The sequence below is a fragment of the Dermacentor silvarum genome, chromosome 5, assembly GCF_013339745.2.
Source record: "Dermacentor silvarum isolate Dsil-2018 chromosome 5, BIME_Dsil_1.4, whole genome shotgun sequence".
Taxonomy (NCBI): domain Eukaryota; kingdom Metazoa; phylum Arthropoda; class Arachnida; order Ixodida; family Ixodidae; genus Dermacentor; species Dermacentor silvarum.
In genome coordinates this window covers 131,127,353-131,142,684 of record NC_051158.1, presented here as the reverse complement: position 1 = coordinate 131,142,684, position 15,332 = coordinate 131,127,353, and positions in this window count along the sequence as shown.

Genomic DNA, 15,332 nt, shown 5'->3' with positions numbered 1-15,332 from the left:
GAACGTGCGCCGCAGGCCAAGGTCGAGAGTGAGGGACCGCAGACCATACGTGGCGATGGAGGTAGAGTTTGCCGCGCGGAGCGTAGGTCCAGGTGACTTAGAAACGCGGTCACGCTTGGAGGACGGCAGTACACTGACCTCGGCACCCGTGTCTACAAGGAACCGCAGGCCAGAAATGCGATCCGTGACTATGAAAAGGCGGCCGGGTTGTAAGGCGAGGTCACATGCCGCAGTCAGTGACCTCGCGGTGCGTTTCCCGACCATTCGCATGGCTTTTTCTTTGCCCCGGAGTTGGAAAAAAAATAAAAAGGGGCAAACCCGCACCACCAAAGAGGTGTGGCAGGTATAAGACCAATAGGAAATAAATGAAAAGGGGTTACAGAAGCAACCCAAACAGAGATTTAAAGAAAGCCAATTAAATAAGAGAAAAAATGGTCTCGGAGACAAAGCAGTCGATTATGAATGGCGAAGTGCCGGCGCTCAGTGAATACATGGTAAAAAGGCAGAACGCAGAATACAAAACAAGCTCCTGGAGAGAGGGCAAAAAAAAAGGTCCCTGGCAGTGATCCACGGAAACCGCCCGACCCCATTTATTAAGACACATGAAATGCCACGCGTGGGGCAGCGTCTTGCTGATGCCAGGAACCAAAGGAGGCGGCCAGTTGATGGTGGGCAGCTCTGCGGCATACGGGTGGCTGCAGGACGAAATAGAAAAAGAAGAGAAAAACAGGAGAAAAGGGAAAGACCAAGAGATAAACGCAAGAAATATGACAGACAGGAAAAGGAAACACAGCAAGAGGGTAGAAAGGGGGAACAGTAAACGATGACGATGACGCATGCAGCTTAAGGCATCGGCCACGGGGTTCCCCCCGCCCTAGTTGGCATAAACAGTGGCGATGGCCAGAAACAGCCATGCAAAAGTAATATGTGAAAGTATGAAGATGAAAGTGAAAGACAAAAAAAATTAAAAGGCGTCGGGCAAAACAGCAGGGGCGGGAGGTGAAGTGGGGACTGACCGAGCTATGAGAACAGAAAGGCGAATAAGTAATGCGCGGGTTTTCCTCGAGCGCAGTAAAAGTGGGTAAGTAGGTGGGGTGATGGAAGCAACCCGAACCGCACCACGCAATTCAGCAACAATCTGTGCGGTGTGAGGACAAGCCAGCAAGTAGTGGGATAAGTCCTCACACTGCGTCCCACACGCGCACAGATTATTGGCGTGCAGACGGAAACGGAATAGGTAGGGCACAAAATGCCCGTGACCCGTGAGGAGATGCACCAGCGAGCGGTGAGGAGGACACCACTCAGGGATATCGTGAACGCTGGGGAGCCATTGATACAGGGATGTGCCTGCGCCCTCGCGTTGCCAGACGCCATGCCACACATTCCGGGACAAGCGATGGAGACGGGCCCGGACCGAACGTACTGACATACGAACTTCCCGCAAAAGACCCGTGGTGGCCGCTGAAGAAGCAGCGGAATCCGCGAGCTCGTTTCCGAGGACGCCGCGGTGACCCGGGACGTACAAGTAGACATGGCGCCCGGCAGCGCTCTGCGACGTTAACGCGCGCTTGCAGTAGACAACACGAGCGTCAACGTCACGGATGTTTGAGAGGGCAAGGAGCAAAGAAAGGCAATCTGTGTATATGTGCACCGGCGTGGATGTGTGCAGCGTGGTGAGGTAATAAAGCGCCTCAGTGAAGGCGACTACCTCCGCGCTGTAGGCGCCTGACGCGTTTATAACCTTGAATTTGCGGACAGCGCATAGACGACCACGTGGGTTAAAAGCCCCGAAAGCGGCGCCCGCAGACACGCTCGTATATGAACCGTTCGTGAACACGTGGTACGCAGGTGTGGCACACACACGTGAGGCCTGTTGGGGCGTTAATCGGTAGAACCGGAATCGGCAAAGCTCCCGTGGATGGCGCGACCACGGGTCGAACGGGCGTTCCAAGTTGCGCGGGTCAAACGACTCGTTGGCGAAATGAGTCACCTGGCGCAACACGAATAGTGAGAATTCGGCATTGAGGCGATCCAGCTCCAATGGGAGTGGTGGGCAGTTGGCCAGGATCTGCAATGCCGACGTACGAGTTGTGTGGAAGGCGCCCGTCAACGCCACCAGAAGCGAGCGCTGAACCGACTGCACACGGGCAGTGAGGTGCGTGGTTGGGAAAGCGGGCCACCACACCGGCGATGCGTATGCAACAGCAGGGAGCAGAACCTGTCTATAAAGGCGTCGTAAAAGGACGGGACGTAGCCTGTAATGCAGACGTACGAAATTCAGCAAGCGAGTAACCAATACCTCGGCTTTAGTCTTGATAAAGTCAACATGGGCGTGAAAATTAAGCTTATCATCAAAGACCACGCCGAGAAGTTTAATGTGATCTTGATGTTTTAGAAAAGCGCCGTCTAGACGAATAGACGGACGCCTCTTGAAAGTGCCAATATGCCCATTGTTGAAGAAGACAAAGAAAGATTTTGACTGACTAATTTTGACCTTGTTTTGCCGGGCCCAATTGCAAATCAAGGATAAGACAGATTCTGCCAGACCCTGCAGCTGCAGGCGCGAGGTGCCAGACAGCGGCACAATGGTGTCGTCCGCGTACGCCTGTAAGTGCACGCCGTCCGGCATGGGAAGGCTGAGCAGGGAGTGGACGATCAAATTCCACAGTAAGGGGCTGATGGGGGAGCCCTGCGGACTGCCGATCGTCAGGCTAGCCGATACCTCACCCGCGCGCGCCCGGGACACCACCCGCCGTCCCGAGAGGAAAGAGCCCAAGAGGTGGTATAAGTTGGCCGGACAGCGGTGTCTGCGCAAAAAGAACAGCACCGCTGCGTGCCACACGCTATCGAAAGCGCCCTGAAAATCGAGGGAGATCAGAACGGCGGGCGTTTTTGATGCCTTGAGCGAGAGCAGGCGCTGCTTCAGGACATACAGGGCGAGAGGGGCACTCCGGGCATGTGTGAAGCCAAATTGGGAATCGTGAAGGAGGTGATTGGAATTTAGAAAAAAGTAAAGCCGGGAATTTAGTAATCCTTCCAGTACTTTGCCGAATAAGGGATTCATCACGATAGGACGATAAGCAGAGGGTAAATGAGGCGGCCGGCCAGGTTTGGGAATGAAAATAATGCGTCCCTCTTTCCAGGACGTAGGGAAGTGTCCCAGGCGGAGGGCCGCATAAAACAAAAGAATAAAAAAGGAAGGGTGACTACGAAACAGATTCCGAACGAACATGCCGGTGAGCCCGTCCAACCCCGGCGCCGAACGTAAGTTGCCCTGAAACAGCGCATGCTCGATCTCCGAGAGCGTAAATGCGTGATCGTCAGGCACGGGAGGGTATTCAGAGCACGCGAGCGCGCGAAGTCGTGCGTGGAAGGGGGTATCGCAACTCGGGTCATCCGTCGCGACATGCTCACTCAACAGCAGTGAAGCAGACGCCAACACCGATGACGTGACGACGTTGGGCGAGGTCTCAAGCGGTGGGAGGAGCGTCGCGGAGTGTAATTTCTCAAACGCCAGTTTGAACGGCGAACCATAAAGGTTGCGAGCCGTCATATCCTGGCAAAGCGCGCGATACGCTGCGTCTTTGGCCCTACGAATGTGCTGCTTGTAGGCTGCGAAAGCCGACGCATAGTGCGTCCTGTAAAACGATCGCAGATCAGGGTCGCGGGCCCGTTGAAAGCGACGACGCATCGCGCGCACACGCAGTCTCTCCTCAGCGAGCTGAAGGCTCCAGCACGCATTTGCCTTGCCGCCACGCGGTTTAGCTTTACGCAGGTTGCGGCGACGGAGCGCCTCATATATCTCATAGAAATGCCCGACCGCGCTATCGAGCGCATGCCCAGATGATAAAGAGGCGTGGTGAACGCTCTCGAACCACGGATGCAATCGTAGGGATTCGAGGATCTGGGCTCTTGCGTAGTTCGTAAGGACACGCTCCAGACTTCGCGTTGCAGCGAAGAGAGTAAATTCGACGTAACGGTGATCGGAAAGATTGTCGCGGTCGGAGACCTGCCAAGTGAAACCCGCGCTCGCAAGAGAGACAGACGCCAACGTGACGTCGATCCATGAGCGAGCGTACGGCGTCTCAAATGTGGGCAGCGACGCGGGGCCATTGAGTATTTGCAGGGCGTTAGCGTTTGCAAACTGCACGAGTTGCGCGCCGCGCACGTCTCCGGGCCCGGGCCCCCACAGCGCATGCTTCGCATTGAAGTCGCCCCCCATAATATACGATCGCGCTGAGCCATCAGAAAATACCTGCCACAGTTCGTCCAAGAAGGGATCGAGAGGGCGATGGGGCGGCGCATAAATAGCAACGAGTACGAACGAAAGTGCGGCTCGCTCGCACCTGACGGCCACGACCAGTTGCGATACGTATATAGGAAATAGATCGAATGTAGGGGCCCGCGCAAGGAGAGCAACACGCGGGTGCTCCCGCGAGTGAAACACTGTAATATCGCGGGGCACGTGGGGAATCTTGTGGTCGCGGGTGTGCGGGTCAGACACGAGTGCAAACGAAAAGTCACCCTCAACCATGTGCTGCACCAACAGCCGTGTAGCATCACGCGTGTTGGCGAGGTTTGCCTGGAGGAAGCGAAGCAGCGAGGCGTCAGCCATGGTTGAGGGCAACGAACGTGGTGCCGGCAGGTGAGAAGCACGGACGAGAGAGTGCCGGCGCGCACACCGAAACAGGACAAGCCACCCCGCGACGCCAATCAACCCCGGCCGCAACCCAAGAAATCCCAGCCTCACGGCCCACCCAGGCAGAAAGAATGAGAAAGGTGGAACGAAGGAGGCAGAAGGAGGTGCGATAACACTCAAGAGGGAGAAGAAGGAAAGAAGGAGGAACACCGAGATGAAGACGGGGAAAAAGGCGCGGCGATCCCCAACACCCCCACGGCGCCAAGAGGAGACTCCTGCAGGGCCGCATGCGCGACCCAATACCCCCGGCAGCCGCGAGGGCGAGGAGACCGCCGCGCCGCACCACGGAAGCCGGGCCAAGCAAACTAACCATAGTACGAGCGCGCAACCGCGCAACCCTGGCCATCAGGAGAGGGCAGCCCTTATCCCCTGTTGGATGAGAACTGGGTTGGCCCGCGCGGCGACATTCGCTGCAGCACACAGCAGCATCCCCCATGCGCACCGTGCACTGCTCACCGAGGTGCGGGCCCGCGCATCGCGTGCACACCGCCCTCTCGGGATGCTGCCGAACAGGGCACGAACGGCGGCCGTGACCATAAGTAGCGCAGAAGGTGCACGTGGGTATGTGCACGTCTTCCACCACCGTAGCCGAGGTCCAACCCACGGAAACTCGCCCGCGACTCATAAGCGACCGGTACGCAGGAGGATCCACTGCCACCACGTGGGTGAAATTACCCGAGCGCTCCCTGAATGAAACTCGAACCTCGCAAGTGGACGGGTCCAGCCGGAGGTCAGGGTTGCGCGAGTTAATCTGCGCCACGAGATTTACCGCCGGGACATCAGGGTCGACCCCGGTCAATTTAACATGCGGCTTACGCTGTTGTACCAAGCGCACCGACATGGCGGTGTTAGTGACCGGGTTCTGTTCAATGAGCGTTTTAAGTTTTTGAACTGACGCGAGATCGTCCGACAAAACCGTGAGGCCAAGCGGTGTCTTGTGCACGGAAATGGCACCGAGATTTTCGCGTGCGGGGTCGACATTGGTTTTTAAGATATGTTTAATATCCTGAGCGGCAGCGCCCGTGGGTACAAGGGGCGTCAGAAACATGACGTGCGCATGGTCTCGCCTTTGCTGGGGTCCAACGGCGACGGCACGGGCAGCATCCGGGAGCATAGCTGCCTGAGCAGCGGCAGCACCAGGCCCAGGCGGAAATGCAGGACGAAGACCGCCACGGGCAACCGCAGCGTACGTTAAGTCCGCCGGGCCTGAAGAGGCTGCAGGTTGTAGGACCGTAGAGCCAGCCAGGCGAGCCTGTGCCAGCTGGTCCCGGAGCTCATCCGCCCTGCCGCACTGGCGCGCCGCCACAGCCCGCATGTCCGCACATTCCTGCACAAGCTGACGGAGATGACCGAGGATCTGGGAACGGTGGCTGTTGGTCACTTTACAATTCGTGTCGAACAAAATGTCCGTGATCAGCCTTTCGCATTCCACAGCGCGGTGGAACGACGCGGACGAAGCCTCATCCACCACCCTACGAGCGGAAGAGGGGGGCAAGCCGACGCCATCAGGCCGTTCCCCACGATCAGCAGCAGCATCGGCAGGCGCACCCCCGGGACCGAGCCCAGCACCCACGGCGGCCAGCACGCGGTCTCCGTCCGACGAAAACACAGAGTCGTTCGAGCGTGGCGAGGCGTCCGCCGGAAGGAGGCCATCCCTCGGCGGCAGCCCAGCAGCCGGAGGCCGAACATCCGCCATGCCCCGCTAGTGGGTACAGGGCATCAGCCAGTTGGGCGGCCAAGGGCCTACCGCAAATAGGGAGATTTAGGCAAGGTTAAGGCCTCCCAGGCTGAAATTCTAGCCTGTCCGGGAGCAGGAGACGTTCGCGGAAGACGTCCAACAAACGGCGAGTGCCAGAAGGAAGAAAAACCTGACCTTTCGCTGAAAACGGGCAGGAGCGAAGCGGCCAGTGGACAAGCAGCGTCCGCTTTACAAGCAGCGTCCGCTTTCCAGCACCGACGGGCGCGGTGCTGGAAAGTGCGATGGTACCAGCAGATAGGCGAGCGTCGAGGACTGCGCGAGCGGCGACTGGTCGGGGAAGAGGAACGGCGGCTGGGACATGAGGTAGGGCCGCGCTGGTCATGGGAGGACGTCTGAAGGGCGTCGATGGAAACGGCGAGCTGGTCGATCCGGGACTCTAAGCGGGCTATGAATGAGGACTGTGGCGTTGAAGAGAGGGTGGCGACTGAAGGAGAAGTCGCGTCGTGGACTCGATCAGCGAGCTGGGCGAGGCGGTGGAGGGTCAAGTCCTCTGTAGCAGCCAAGACAAGGCGGGTGAACTGTGGTAAGCGCTGCAAGAATAGCTCCCTCAACAGCACCGTTCGGGTCGACCTTGCTTGTGCCCAGGAGCTGTCGCATGCTGTTGAGCAGCTGGGAAGGGCGGCGATCTCCAAGGTCCTCGGATGTGAGCAGGTGCTGGAGGCGCGCGCTCTCGGACGCCGTGGTGCGTTCTAAAATACTCTGCTTCAGTTGCTGGTACGGGGCATCACACAAAGGTGCAGCGATAACGTCTGCCACTTCTTGAGCTACCTCAGGAGACAGGTTGCAAAGTAAGTGGCGAAACCGCGAAATCTCCGAGGTGATGTGTTGCAGATCGCAGATGGCTTCGACTTGGGCGAACCAAACCTGCGGGTTCTTGCTGCAGAACGTGGGCAGGTGGAGCTGTAGAGCTGCGACGTCCCGTGGGCGCGAGGTAGCGTCAGGCGGGAGGTTGCCTGAGGGCGGGAGGTTGCTGGGGTTGGTCATAGGCCGGAGTCACCACTGTCGGGAACCGAGGGGTCGCAGCGGAGCGCCAGAACAAGGAGACCAGCTCGGCAGGCGTTTAGAACCGACTGGCGCGTGCCGTGCTTGCGCCGTTAGCACGCGCCGCCCAACTTTATTTTCGTCGTCATTCGCAGCCTGCCCCAAAGCGCTGGCCAAGAGCGCCGACCTAAGCGTCCCCGCTTAGCAGCGTCGGTGGGTGCTACAACGTGACCGCTGCCACACTCTTCCATAATCGACCTGCAGCGAGAAAGCCGTTCTCTTTGCGTGTGAGGAATCTTAGTGAGGAAATGGGTGTTCCGCTGCTTGAACAATGTCCTATGGCTCCAGCGAAACTGTTGCCGCCGTGGCACTGGCAACTCATAGAGTGTGACACATCGTTCGTAGAGGTCACTAAACACGCACCAGAGGCACACATTAGAATGCATTTCTTAGAACTCCAATCTAAATAATCGTGTACAGAGTTTTATACAGATGCTTCCAAGTCACATGCCGGGGTATCTTATGCAGCCGTCGGCCTATCCTCTTCGGAATCCGGTGTACTCCACCCGGAAACGAGTATCTTTACGGCTGAGGCCTATGCACTATTGTCGGCTGTGAATCATATAAGGGCATCAAAACTTCAAAAAGCAATTATATTTACAGACTCCCTAAGCGTGGTGAAAGCTCTGATGTCACTCTGCAAACACAAAAATCCTGTACTTACTGAGCTCTATTGCATTTTATTCAGAGCGTATATATCTAACCAACATGTTACTATATGCTGGGTGCCTGGCCATAGAGGCATTGAGGGTAAAGTGCTTGCAGACCAGTTGGCCACATCAACTACATCGCAAGCTATTAATCCTTCCGCTACTGCGAGACCACTGGCAGCGCTTGTGGGACGCTGAAACAAATAATAAGCTTCACTTAATTAAGCCACAGTTAGGTTTCTGGTACACCGCAACGAAAACATGACGAACTGATGTCCTGTTCTGTCGCCTAAGAATAGGACATACATATTGCACCCGCAATTTTTTGCTTACTGGTGATGAAACACCAACCTGTGGTAGATCTGGTGATAGGCTGATCGTCCTCCATGTCCTCTTGGAGTGTCGGGAAGCCGAAATAGAGAGAAAGAAATATTTTCCTCAAGCGTACAGGTATCATGTCCCTCTTCATCCCATCATGTTTCTTGGTGAAGAACCGCTTTTTAACGCCAAAGCAGTTGACGATTTCTTGAACAATGTGGTCTTGCATGTTATTAGCCCAATAAGGTCGTAGCGCATCCTCTCTCGAGAGGATGCCGCTGTGATAGTAGTTTTTATAGCACATGCCTCCGGGCCCTTGTGGTTCAAGGGCTCTGTTTAGGCAATAGTGCTTCTTGCCAATTACTGCATCTTTACATTTTAAATATCGTGTAATTCTTTCTCAATGCATTCTTCATTTCATAGTACACCTCATTAGTCATTGCCATGATTTTGGTACATGTATATTTTACGCGCTTTACAGCCATTATTTTTAGGCCCCTTTACCGCCACGGTTTATCTACTTCTCAGAATTCATCGCTCCACTGCACACTCACAAACACTGGCATGGCGCTCTTTGGCCAGAACTGGCCCCTGCGCCATAAAACACCACACATCATCATCATCAAGAAGCAATTGAAAGACATCGTCGTCGACACCCTTCATAATATGCTGTATTTTGGCACTTTAGCTCATTGAGACATCGACGCGCCTGCAGAGATCGATTATGTCCTCAATATAGGCGCTAAAAGTTTCATTAGGTTCCTGTGCCCGTGTGCGCAGCCGTTGTTCAGCGCGTAACTTCAGCACGGCAGGGCGACCGAAAACGGCAGATATTGCCTCCCTGAAAGCGGACCAGTTCTCGAATTCACATTCGTGGTTCGTATACCATAGCTTCGCCACGCCAGCCAGGTAAACGTTCGCGGTATCCACTTAGCAGCATCATCCCACTTGTTGGGTCCACTAACTTTTTCGTAGGACGACAGCCAGTCCTCGACGTCCTGGTCTTCCGTGCCCGAAAATACCGGGGGGTCTCGCTGGCGTACCGGGCCGGGGCAAACGGCGGCCGAGAGAGGTGGTGGCGGTTGGGTAGCGTCAGCTGGCAAGGTCGAGCGCAACGTGTGGGATCGGAGTTCCAGGGTGCCGGCGATGTGCGTACCCAGCACGATCCACGAAATGTAATGAGGTTTATTGGGCGAGTCGAACAAACAGGTGGTAGCTCGGAACAGTACGCAGGGAGAACAAGATGGTGGTGTTCGAGCGCCAATCTCGTGCCTTTTTCTCGTGATGATGATCGCTCAGCCCGGGATGTCATTCTCTTCATTATACTATGAAGTTTTTGATTAAGATACGTGAGATCTCAGTTCTTGTGAAAGCTCCAAGGTTCGCATAACATCTGCAAGCAAGGATAATTTACTTGTCTGTGAGTTGCAATATTGAATTCTGTCTACATTGAAAATTGAAAGAGTTTGAAAATTGAAAAAAATTAAATTTACCGCATTTACGTAGACATTTCGGGGCTCCATGAACGAAACTGTCTCAAACGAAACTGTCTGAACGAAACTCAAAAATCAAAATTATTTTGAGTTTGACTTTATCAAATGATGCGGAAACCCATCTGGTAAAGGAGGGACATGATGAACAAAAGTAAACACTCGCCAAGTGTATAATAAAAAGAGAGAGAAAAAAACATGATTTTTGGAGCCCGAATAGGTCCCTCCCCAATTACAGCAAGCGGGAGGGCTCTTTTCCAAGCTTGGGTGAGATGGCTCAGTGCGCGGGCGTTAATTTCGGTGAAATCTTTTTGTGAATTGTCGCGTTCGCTAAATATACAGTTATTCTAGTAGCTATCCCTAAGGTAGCTTCTCCGTGGCAATAACGGATGCCGTGTTCAAGTCTATAGAATGGCCTGTGTACTCATGGTGCTCAGGTAATGCGCTGGAAACAGAGTTGCTTTTGGCGACGTCGTATTGACTCTGCTTTAGGTGCCTTTTGACATTTCTAGTTTCACCAATAAATGCTGCGTCACTATCTTTGCGCGGGACTTAATACACGGCACCAGGATAGTATGGTCTTTCTAGGTGGTCCATTACGCTCACCAGTTGACCACATAACTTTCCGGAAGTAACATGCGCCACCCACACGTCGTAATCATTGAACACACTGGCCACAGCGCGCTAACGTCGCGCGCATACGAAGTGGCCGCACCGTGTATTTCTTTGACCGCGCTTCGAGATTGGGCGCTGGAGCACGACGTTCTTGCTCCGTTTGCAGTTGAGGTGGGCAGCCAAAAGTGGTCTGGTCCTTCCGTGCCGAGATCAGCTCTGTTTTGCGCCTTATATTACTCGAGCAAAGGTGGAAATCCTGTTCGATCAGTGATGAGACAACCGAGTGTTTGGGGATATTGGGGTGTACGGAAAGAAAATCGAGGTATTTTACTATGTGTATGGCCTTGCGATAAACCCTTGCGCGAATGCCTATCGCGGTTGTATCCACGAGAACATCAAGGAACGCGATGCGGCCGCTCTGTTGGTTTTCCACTGTAAACAGGATCCTCAGCTTCATTTTTGTGTTCAGTTGGCCTTGGAACATTGTAACGTCACTGCGATAAATTATGCAGAAACAGACATCAGCATGACGAGGAAGACATGTTGGGTCAGGATTGTACGTTGACAACGCTGAACTTTCGATGGCATCCTCGGGGATGCTGGCGCACACGACGGAGACAGAAGCTCCCATGGAGATTCCAAAGACTTGCCTGTAGAAAGTGTTCTTGTAGACAAAGTACGTGTTTCTTCGGCAAAAACTCCAAGCAATGACATAGGTGATCTAAGCCAATAGAAGTAAGAGACGTTAAAGTGGGATCCTGTTTTAGAATTCCCATGAAAATTGAACCGCGAAGTAAACAGGAACAAACGCGAACATGCATTTGACATCGAAGGATGCCATGATATGCCCCTTCTCAATGGCGCACTGTTATAGTCTCATGAAAAAAAAATACCGGGAGTCTTGCACAAATGTATAAGTTCCTACAACTAGCGGGCGTGTTATGTCGTGTACGGATCCGGAGAGCCGGTGAATAAAACCGGTCTTAAATGTACTTGCTTTCAGATTCCACAAACTTGAAAACACTGTCCAACAACTTTAGCAGCTCATGATCGGTTTGACGAGTCGCGTTTTGGTCAGATCAATGCAGATCACTTCGTGGCAAATGCTTTTAAAAGACGGAAATTTCTACGATATAAATTGTACGCATCGTTGTTAGTTGCAGTCATTGAAATAACGTGTTCTCTTAAAACTTCGCTTCAGGAGAACTTAAATATTTGTTGTTGTTGTTTTATTTTGTCATGACAAATACAATAACATGGCTGAACCTCTCTCGCCATATATTTTTCTCGCAATCGCTTTACTCTTGAAAAACCGTTTCAAAGTAGGTTATCCACGAACTTGAGAATAGCAATTCATTCAAACTGCAAAAACGACAAAGCCATCAGCGCGGCGCACGCTGATGGTCAAATGCAAAATCCCGAAAAAATAGGCGTACAATATACATGATTATTTTGTATATGGCGTGAAAAAATGGCAGAACGTATTAGCTGTGTGGTAATGTATTTTATTGCATTTGCTTTCAGGGAATCCTGTGGGCGGATTCTACAATATTCTTTACGCAAATGGTAGCTGCTATGTCTTGCTCAAGGAGGCAACTGACGGAGGTAAGAAATGTATCAATTTCTTAATGAAATGCATCAATGCCCGCCGTGGTTGCTCAGTGGCTATGGTGTTGGGCTGCCGAGCACGAGGTCGTGGGATCGAATCCCGGCTACGGCGGCCGCATTTCGATGGGGGTGAAATGCGAAAACACCCGTGTACTTGATAACACCCGTGTACTTAGCCTCATAATCAGATTGTGGTTCTGGCACGTAAGACCCCATAATTTTATTTTAGAAATGTATCTATAACAGGTCAGAAAGCGCCTACTTTATTGAAATTATCATTCTACACAGTGTGTTAAAACAATCTATTTTTTACTTTTAAATTTTAATGAAGGCAACATTTAATATTACAAATCATTCACAGATTTTGTAACTTGCTTTCCATCTAATATTGCAATTATTTTCATGATGCATATCTAGAAATTATAACAAACTTGATGTAATGGGCAACTTTAACTATGATTTATAAACGCAGTGGATCATAGCCGTGTTAGACCAGGGAAATACTGTGCCCAGTCTGAAGTGTAATTATACTGAAGTGTAATTAAACAGGAATTCGCGAAGTCTGGTAAAGGACATTTCTAAATATATCTTTAAAGGCGAAATTTGTAATGAAAATCCATACATCGTTCCTATAAAAGGCCGTAAAATTATTTTTTGTGTTTTTGGTTACGTGTTGTCTATTCGTTTTTTTTTTGTACAGGCTGAAAATAAAGACATTGAGATATAGAAAAGTTGGACGATAAAGTAATATTCAGCGAGCTGGGGGTGAGAAAGGGGCGCACCGCACTTTATGGCGTCACTCCTCGCGTGAGGAGAGTAGGAAGAGCACCGAACTGAAATTTATTTACTACACTATTTTCGAGATTGGCCACATATGGACGTATGATGAAGTGTTAAATATTTTAAATAATTTTGGAGATCTAAGATGTCAAAACTGTAATCTGATTGTGAAACACGCATTTATGTGGTAAAAGCGTCAGCGCCATAATGGTTAAAGTATCAGGCTTTTGTGCTAGATGTCCTCTGTTCGAATCCGGGCGTTAAAACATTTTAGTTCCTTATTTATTCTAAAAAAAAGTTGCAGTTTCGCTCGAAAGGTGAAGCATTGATTGCGATAGCAAACTACTGGATACCTACACGAAGTAAGGATGGTAGTTTTATCAGCCGTAGAAACGTTTAAACTTAGGCATAATAAATTATCAAGCATGGTGCCAAGTGCGCACAAACATAAGCGCATCTCACTCGATGACGGCGGAAACTCGCTGTCAGAACGCTGTAATAAGTAAGCGCGGCGGCAGCAGCGAGCGAATAGACGAGAAAACGACCGCCTGAAGGCGCTGCTGCGCCTCCTGACAGCACCCCCAATGTGGAAATTTCAAGCAGCGCGGTCGCTCCGTGGTGCAGTCTCGGCTTTGTTTAGATTATTTCGCCCACGCTTTCCTTCGCTACTCGTGCACACGGCGCTCAGTTTTAGACGGCGGCAGTTCGCATGCTTGCTGAACAGCGATGCAAAGACTGCAGTGCGGTTTCAAGACGGTTGCCGACGCCAACAACCTTTTTCGTGGCGGCAACTTCAAAAAAGGGGAGCGTCTGCTTCCACACGTGTGTGGTGGTGAAAAATTGTGGGTGGTGATGTGACAGTGAAAGCCAAGCGCGTGTCGGAGCTGTCTAACAAGACTGTATACGACATCGAGTTAGAGGTACACATCGAGTTCAGTAATTTAGTCATTTTTATTTATCTATGGTGCAGTCACAAAGCGGTCATGCATGCTTGCAGATATGTGCAGAGACGGTGACAATTGCGGTTGGTTTCGCTGGTCGCTGGGCGTGCACACACGGCTGCTCTCATTTTGGCTCCCATGGAGTGGCAACCGCACTGTCAGCTCAGAAAGAACATATGCATTAGGCAACAATAATCCAATAAAATTAATTAACGATTTAAGTACTACATATGCGCATAATGCCTTATATCGTGCTGTATAAATATTTATAATATATCATGACTTATTCAATGCAGATGTTAGAGTCATGGCAACTCATTGCATTAGTGAGCAAGGCATCTTTTCAGCGGTCACGAGAAATCACTCGTACAAACTGCTCCGTGAAATGAACTCAGATCACGGTAACCGCCTATTACCTTGGGACCTGCAGCACGAGCGCAAGAATTAGCGATACATGCCTCATCAAAGCAAATCTAGTTTCTCGTCGGGCGGCTAAAGTAAGCTCACACCGATGGCCACGAAACGAAGATTCTTGGCAGGAAGACTGAAGCAGGAAGAATGTGCAAGGTGGCAATTACTTTAAAACATGCTTGGATATTGTGAACCAAGCAACAAACATAACGCGCGCTTCTCAGGCAGCTGCTTTGCGATATGCCGCTTACCGACGCATGCGATGACCGCAGCTTGCATTAAATACGGATTGCCACCACACAAAACACAAGTAGCGTGCGGCCCCTTTTCTTGCCTGCACAACTAGGCATTTAAGTTGCAGCGTTTGGAAAAATGATATAATTATCTTGGGCTCCTCTTTGCCGATCGCTAGTGAACGAACAGTACAATCAATTAAATTCGCGGGTTTTACGTGCCAAAAGCACGAATCATTATGAGGCACACTGTAATGGAGGGTCTCAGGAATAAATTTGACCACCGGGGGTTCTTTAACGCGCACAAAAATCAAAGTAAATGGTAAGAACTGTATTCTTGCATTTCGCCCCCATCGAAATGCGGCCGCCGTGGCCGGGAATCGAGCTCGCGTCGTCGAGCTTAGCGGCGCTACACGTATGCATTTACTGCTAAGCTAACACGGCGGATTCACTGTACGATTCAACTACGCGACACGTCTAAACGAACGGCCATGCGCTAAACACAGGCACATTACTATTGCGTTTTTATCGAGCGGCCGTGATACTGCACGCGAATGCGAAAGTACGTCACTTACTTGACTCGGCGCACCGCAGTTATCCACGCTTGTCGTCTGTACTTCTCGTACCACCTCCCCGGAATTCTGTAGGACTTCACGGGCGGCTTTCGACCTTTCGAGGCTCTTGTGGCAATCAACAACACAGCAGTATTGGTTGCCACCTTTCCTGGTTGATGAGGTCGCGCTCGCCGTTGCGAAAAGAACGCGCACGATCGCTCACGCCGTAGAGA